This window comes from Lynx canadensis, chromosome C1 (assembly GCF_007474595.2).
Source record: "Lynx canadensis isolate LIC74 chromosome C1, mLynCan4.pri.v2, whole genome shotgun sequence".
NCBI classification, from domain to species: Eukaryota; Metazoa; Chordata; class Mammalia; order Carnivora; family Felidae; genus Lynx; species Lynx canadensis.
In genome coordinates this window covers 164,490,807-164,497,884 of record NC_044310.1, presented here as the reverse complement: position 1 = coordinate 164,497,884, position 7,078 = coordinate 164,490,807, and the positions used below count along the sequence as shown (strand labels likewise).

Here is a 7,078-nt window from a genome sequence, read left to right as displayed (position 1 = left end):
TTCTACAGATTGAGCCAACCAGGCACCCAAAAGAATACTGAGCAGAACTTCGATTAAGGTGCTGGCTCTGCTCCAATATGTATGACTGTGGGAACAAAGACTTATTCTTCCTGAGTTTTGGTGTCCTTATCTTTAAAATGGAGATATTAATATCCTCGTCATCTCTTGTTGGGAAGGTAAAAATGATGAGTAATCTTAAGTAATCTTTACACTCAGTGTGGGGCTTGAACTCATGACCCGAGATTAAGAGTTGCACATTCCAGTGACTGACCCAGCCAGACACGCCAACAAGTTTTTGAAGGCACTTTATATGGAATCATCCTACTTCTTATTACTACAGAGACATAAGAAATAACACAAAAAAATACATTGGGACTTTTTGTCCTGGAAACATCCCCACTAAGTAACAGATATCCTTCTCTTCTTGTCTTTTCACTAATTCACCTTGTGTCTTTCACCCAGTTGCCTGGGAGGCTCTCTCTTTCTCTTCTCTATCTTCAGTAGGACGCCTACACCCATGACCTCATCTTGAAGGGCACAGAGAGTTAATGTGGAGAAGAATCTCTTGAGATTCATGGTTCATTAGGGGCAGGAATCATGGCTTTGGAATGTTATGGGATTCCAATGAATATTAATTGATTGGCCTTTAGCATTACCATTTTCCCACTAGGTTTTAAATTGGTGGGAAGAAGGAGAGATTTTAGTCAGTTGGGAGAAAACATCTCCATGTATGTTCATGTTGGTTTGGGAACATCCATTAACCCCACAAAGTCAAGCCTCAGCTCATGCCCAGAACCCAAGGAGGGATAAGGGCCATGGAAACATGAGGGAGGAGCTAATTTTTCCTCTACTTATGTTTCACCAGGGTGAACTCCTTGATCCCTCCCTACAAAGATGGACTGAAAACCTGTGTGTGATGAACATATTCTGACCACTCCAAACCCAAGCAGGGAATCTCGCTGCCCACAGCAGTGGGGTAGCCCTGGATGTAGCAGAGATTCCAGGAGAGGGCAGATGTAAGAGGCAAAGAAGGCTCATTCTCAAAGGGCAGATAGATTCTGCTTGTGAAATACGGGCTTCATAAAATGTGAACATTTATTAAACCTCAACATTGGGGCAAAGAGTACAGAAATATCTGAACTGTGCCTCAGTCTCATAACCTTTCTGGGTGGGTGGGGAGAACTAGTAAATGAAAGACTGGGTACTAGATAATGTCTCTGTGCTGGGAAGCAAGTTTTGCTGTGTTGTTGTCTTTGCCTCTTACGTGTATTTTTTGAATCTCTGTTTCCTGCCTGAGAATTTCCAAGTGCAACAACAAAAAAGTGAAAACATAGCTCAAACTATCCCCCTACTTTCCAAGATTGGATGCTATTTCTGCATTAACATTTTTTTCCAGCTGAGCTCTATGATGAATATCTGAACACAAACTTCCTATTTATTGGAGTTATTACTGGATATTATTGTTCTATTCTTTGATTAGTGTCTCTAGTATATTTGTCATGATGTCTTAACATATTCAAATAAGGGGTCAGTCATTAGCAAATTTTCAGGGCTGTGTAAGGAATCACTGTAAACAGACGTGACGCTATGCTTCCCAGTGTATGCGTGTCGACATGCATATACGTCACTCCAAAGAGAGGCACCACTCGTCATTTGGTATATGTAAGGTATTTAGGATGGTAGCGGCATCATGGTTAAGTCCTATGTAAGTCTTGGCCACTGCTGCTTCTATTGCTACCTATGTAAGTCTATTGGCCACTGCTGCTTCTATTGCCACCATTACTACACTCTTACTCTTGGAAAGGCTAAGTGTTATCCTGTGACCAGGGGTCAGTTGGACTGGTTTCATGAGATCTACCAACCCCTGGTGTGGACCTAACCCATGTGCAGATTTGACTTTTGCTTCTCATCTATGAGTGGCCCTTTGACCCTTCAGAAGACCATCTTTCTAGGTCCACATTTTTGCCATTGGCTGCCTCTTGGGAACTGTCAGAGTGTCACAGGGAAGCTTTGGGATGTAGCGTGCATGGGGGCCATCACTCTAAGGCAGTGCTTCTCAAATTATGTATGGTGAAAGGTAAGTTTTGTTGTTGTTGTTGTTGTTGTTGTTGTTGTTTTTAAATTTCCAATCTGCCACAGTCTGATATTTTGTAAGGTGCAATAAAAATAAGTTAAAATGGAATATAAAACCAATATACACAAAATTCAAGTCCCATTTTTTATTAGATTCAACAGACGTAACCTCCTTCTGCCAAATGTCTCTCCACATTTGAAATGCTTCCTCTCGATGCTGTGTTTGTCTCATCTCTGAACAGTAACCAAGATTACAATAGCGGGCCTCGTTTTGAACAGCAATATCTTAAAGGACAGTGAGAAACCCCAAAGGCCTGTCATTTTGTGGAGGTCAGAGGCCTCTCACCACAGTCGAGGACGCTGGCGGTCACCAGGCCTCGGGCCTCAGCTTCCCCGGTGTGAAGCTGGTGTGCAGAAGGTGACTGAGAGGCCATGAAGGAAAACTGTTCTCCTGGGTGCTGGCCATTCTCTCAGCTGGGAATTTATGCACAGTGAAGCAGTAGGCTGTTGAGTGCAGATGCACAGGTGTGGAAACAGTTTGTGATAGGCAGGTTTATGGCATATAAACACATTGTATGATATACTGTAATCAACTATATAAACAACTTTAAAATTGTCTCTACTTCATATTTCCAGCATTTGGTTTTGTTAATCATATGTCTTCCTGACAGCAATTAAATAACCTTGAGAGAAAACGTGCACCTGCTGTCTCCCCTGGGGAAGCTACATCTCTTTTGTGAATGACATAAGTTCTCTATAAAGCATAACTGAAGATCGAATTGAATTTGGAGATATGTCTCCTTTCTCTCTTGTTTTATCTCTAGTTGAGTTGGAGGGCATGGTTTAATAGAGCTGATCTTTTTCTGGATCCCTATTCTAAGATTCTACTTAAACGAAAACACTTCATTGAGGGGCTAATTGGAGACAAGATCTAAATGAGGTTGAGGTGGGTATGGCAGAGAGGAGGTCCCATGGTCGCCTCCTTGGCTTTCACTCCCAACCTCTCTTCCTCAAGGCTCCCGGTTCTTCTGGGTTTCCTTCTATGAACACTATACTGGTCCTGTTTTCCTTCAAACAAAACAACATAACAAAGCATTTGTTTTGCTTGGGTCAGGTTCCACACAGGGTCCATTCATTAGGATTGTTGAATTAAGTATCTCCTAATTGAGGGCTGCAATTGAGCCTGGGTGGCTCAGTTGCTTAAGCATCTGACTCTTGATTTTGGTCAGAAGATTGAGCCCTGTGTAAGGTTTTGTGCTGCATGTGCAACCTGCTTAAAATTCTCCCCCTCCCTCCCCAACTCGTGTGCACTCTCTGTCTCACTCTTACAAAATTTTTTTATTTTACCCTCTTGTACTGCTGGTGGGAATGCAAACTGGTGCACCCACTCTGGAGAACAGTATGAAGGTTCCTCAAAAAACTAAAAATAGAACACCCTGAAATCCAGTAATTGCACTATTACTATTTACCCAAAGGATGCAAAAGTAGAGATTCATAGGGGTACAGGCACCCCAATGTTTATAGCAACATTGTCAATAATAGCCCAACTATGGAGAGAACCCAAATGTCCAATGACTAATTAAGAGATAAACAAATTGCAAGACACACACACACACACACACACACACACACAGTGGAATATTACTCAGCCATCAAAAAGAAAAAATCTTGCCATTTACAATGACGTGGATGGTGCTAGAGTGTATTATGCTAAGCGAAATAAGTTGGTCACAGAAAGACAAATACCCTATAACTTCACTCTTATGTGGAATTTAAGAAACAAAACAGATGAACATATAGGAAGATGGGGAGAGATGAGAGGGAACAAACCACAAGAGACTCTTAATGATAGAAAACAAAGTGAAGGTGTCTGGAGGGGAGGCAGGTGGGGGGATGGGCTAGATAGTTGAAGGGCATTAAGGAGGACACTTGTTAATGATGAGCACTGGGTGTTGCATGTAAGTGACAAATCACTGAATTCTACTTCTGAAACCAATGTTGCACTGTATGTTAACTAAAATTTAAATTAAAAAAGAAAGAAAAAAGAAAAGAAAATTTCGAAAAAGTCTCTCTGAGTTTTTTGACAGGTATCAGGGCTCTGGGGAGGAGGTCATGGGCCGGGTGGGCATTGACTGGGAGCTCAGTGCAGCCGCGCTGCTGTGCCCTGAACTGGCTGAATCTTGACTCCAGATTTGTTCTGCAAAGCAAAGTTCGGGGAGTTAGTACCCTGGGGGTGTGTTCTCGAAGCTGGCCTGGAGCAACAAGTGGTCCTGGTGGCACCAGATGGGGGAGCAGCAGCCCCAGTACCAGCGCCTCAGGACAGACAACTACCAGCCCAGCTGTAGCCACGTGGACTTGGGACCACCATTCCCCGCACACCTCTTCCACCCTGATGAGTGGGCTGACTTCTCCAAGCCATGTGGCCAGTAGGAAGTTCTGACCATGGAGCATCACAAAGGTTTCACAAACCGGCCAAGTCCCGTGTCTTGCGGCTGGAGCTCCCAGGATCTGGAACCCCATCCCCATCGTATTCTGCTGAGTTGATGAATGGGAACAGATGTCCAGAAGAGGAACATAAGCCGTGGAGTCTTTCACTTACTCTCAGAATGGTTCCATCCCCTCTATTTTGTAAGAAAAATGGCTTCAGAACACAGCATTTTGTCAGTGTGAAAAAGATGCCAGACCTATTTGACCTTATTTTTAACCTGTTGGTCTGATGGAGAATTAGAATACCCTAATACTTACTGCAACTCTACAAATTTTCTTTCTTGGCTCTTCGATGATAGCCCTGTCAAGGATGAAGGTAAATGATCCATGGGGTTGGAAATGCTCCTGTTACCATGGATGTTACTACAACTGTCAGGACAAATTCAAGCCAGGAAGGTTACTAGATCACAAAGTGGAGATGTGCACCACCATCCACAAGGCATCCTGGAATTATCATCGTGACAGGGCCATGTCTTTATATTACAAGTGAATTGGAAACCATTTCAGCACTGGTTTAGACAGTAGGGTTGGGAAGCAACTATCTTCTCAATGATGAACCAGCTAAAGGTGGACTGATCGTTCCAATCTTCCAAGAAAGGCTTCTTGCTGCAATATTCACTTATTAGCCATCAAAGGGGAGGCTATTTATGCATCTAAATCCTGGAGGGTGCAATCAGAAAAGAACACAGTATACCTTAAAAGGATCATCTATGTATGCCATTTTACTGCACTGGTCAAAAAATGGAGTCCGAAAGCTTCAATCCCTCAAGTAATCAAGATAGATTACAAAGTTAAGGGTGTTGGGAATCCAAGAAGATCTGGAGTGGTCCACAGATCTGTATAAAGTTTTCCTCATTTTTCTGACCTCACCATCTGCTCTCCCAGTTGAGTTTGAAGCCGATTATTGGAGTTCAAGAGGAAAGGGACACTGCCTGCTGTTTGCTGCTTTGATTTTCCTTGTATAGCGCCATAATTGTAATAAGCTAACTTTTCTTCCCTCTCCAGAGATGGCTTTTCCAACACATTGTAATCAAAGGAACTGAAAGCATTAGATTGATGTCTCAATGGACCAAGTATCTGAGCTCCTCACTCTGGGTGGCAAAAGAAAGGACTGAACAGTTAAGCTCTGAGTTTATCCATTCCTACTTCTGGAAATTATCTGAATGGAAACTGCTCTCTATTTTCTTGCTTACTTGATGACTTTAGAATAAGCCAAGTCACCCTGTTGCCTATGAGAGGGGACAGAAAGAGTTTGGAAAGCTCCACCATATGCTATTTATTTAGCATCAACTGTCACCAAACTCTTTCCCCTCATCCCAAGTGTGGAAGAGCCTGGAGGGGAAGGAAAAGGCTTCTAGACTGCTTATGTTCGATCTTTAGAAGTTTCTAAAGAAAACTAGTCGCTCTGAATTTCAGTCTGTTTACAGGGATACTATTTTAAAAACTGGATGTGATTCTTTCCTGCCCTTTAACATATGATCAAATAAATACATTTGCATGTCAAAAATTTATATATTTCCCTATCATCTCTTCTCTTTTTTTTCCCTTGCAGTTTTTGTTGTTGAAGAAATTGGCTGTTTGTCTTGGAGTTTCCAACAGTTTGGATTTTGTTGACTGTGTCCCTATTTATTGTGTTATTCTGTCATTGTAAGCTCTAAATTGGCAATTAGATCTAGAGGCTTGATAAAATTCAGATTCAATTATTTTGTCAAGAATATTTCATATGCAGTGTTTTGTACTTCAATTAGGAGGTACATATCTGACTGTCTCTTTTTGGTGATCTGAGCAGCCATTGGTGGTCATTGCTCAGATCCACTAATTCATTAGGAGGTCACAAAATGGTGATATCCTGATTCTATTGGTCCTTATTCATTTATTGGCTGAAAACATTCTACGAAGAGAAAATTCTCCTTGACTCTCTGGTTACTATGAGACTAGGTGTTTTTTGGTTTTGTTTTGTTTTGTTTTGTTTTGTTTTTTAGCACAATGAATTGGTTCCCTAGTATCCTCTAACGGTGAATCTAACTTTTTTTGTATCACACTAAACTTACAAATTTGAATATACTTGATATGTTTTAATCCATTGCATTTATCAGCATACTGATGCTCAAATCTTTGGCCAGTTGGGTCCTCTTTAAGCTGATTCCCAAACCCTCTGGATAGAACCCCAGTAGCTTTTCATAGCTTTCTACTTATCTGATATGACAAGATATTCCAGACTCTTTTCACGAGCTTCCTGCCTCAGGCCTGGAATCAGCCATCTTTCCAAGTGGCTTGGTTCCTTTTGGTGGGGAATAGTGTTTAGAGACACAATTAAGGTTCCAGGGGTGCTATTCTACTGGGTTGGCCATTGTTTACAGATGTTTCCAGTGGACAGAACTAGAAAATGAGTATTTTTTAAATGCAAAACACAGAATGAATCCAAATTGCTACCTCAGATTTATTTGCAGGATTTTTACTTAATCTCACTGATCTTACATTTGTGTCTGCTCTCACCCAAGCTGAAAGTCCTGGTTCC

At 41.8% G+C, this 7,078-nt stretch overlaps 1 pseudogene; it reads left to right on the top strand.

The window, feature by feature from the left end:
* The first annotated feature begins 1,690 nt into the window (after positions 1-1,690).
* Positions 1,691-5,333, top strand: LOC115519875 (annotated as a pseudogene).
* The last annotated feature ends 1,745 nt before the right edge of the window (positions 5,334-7,078 follow it).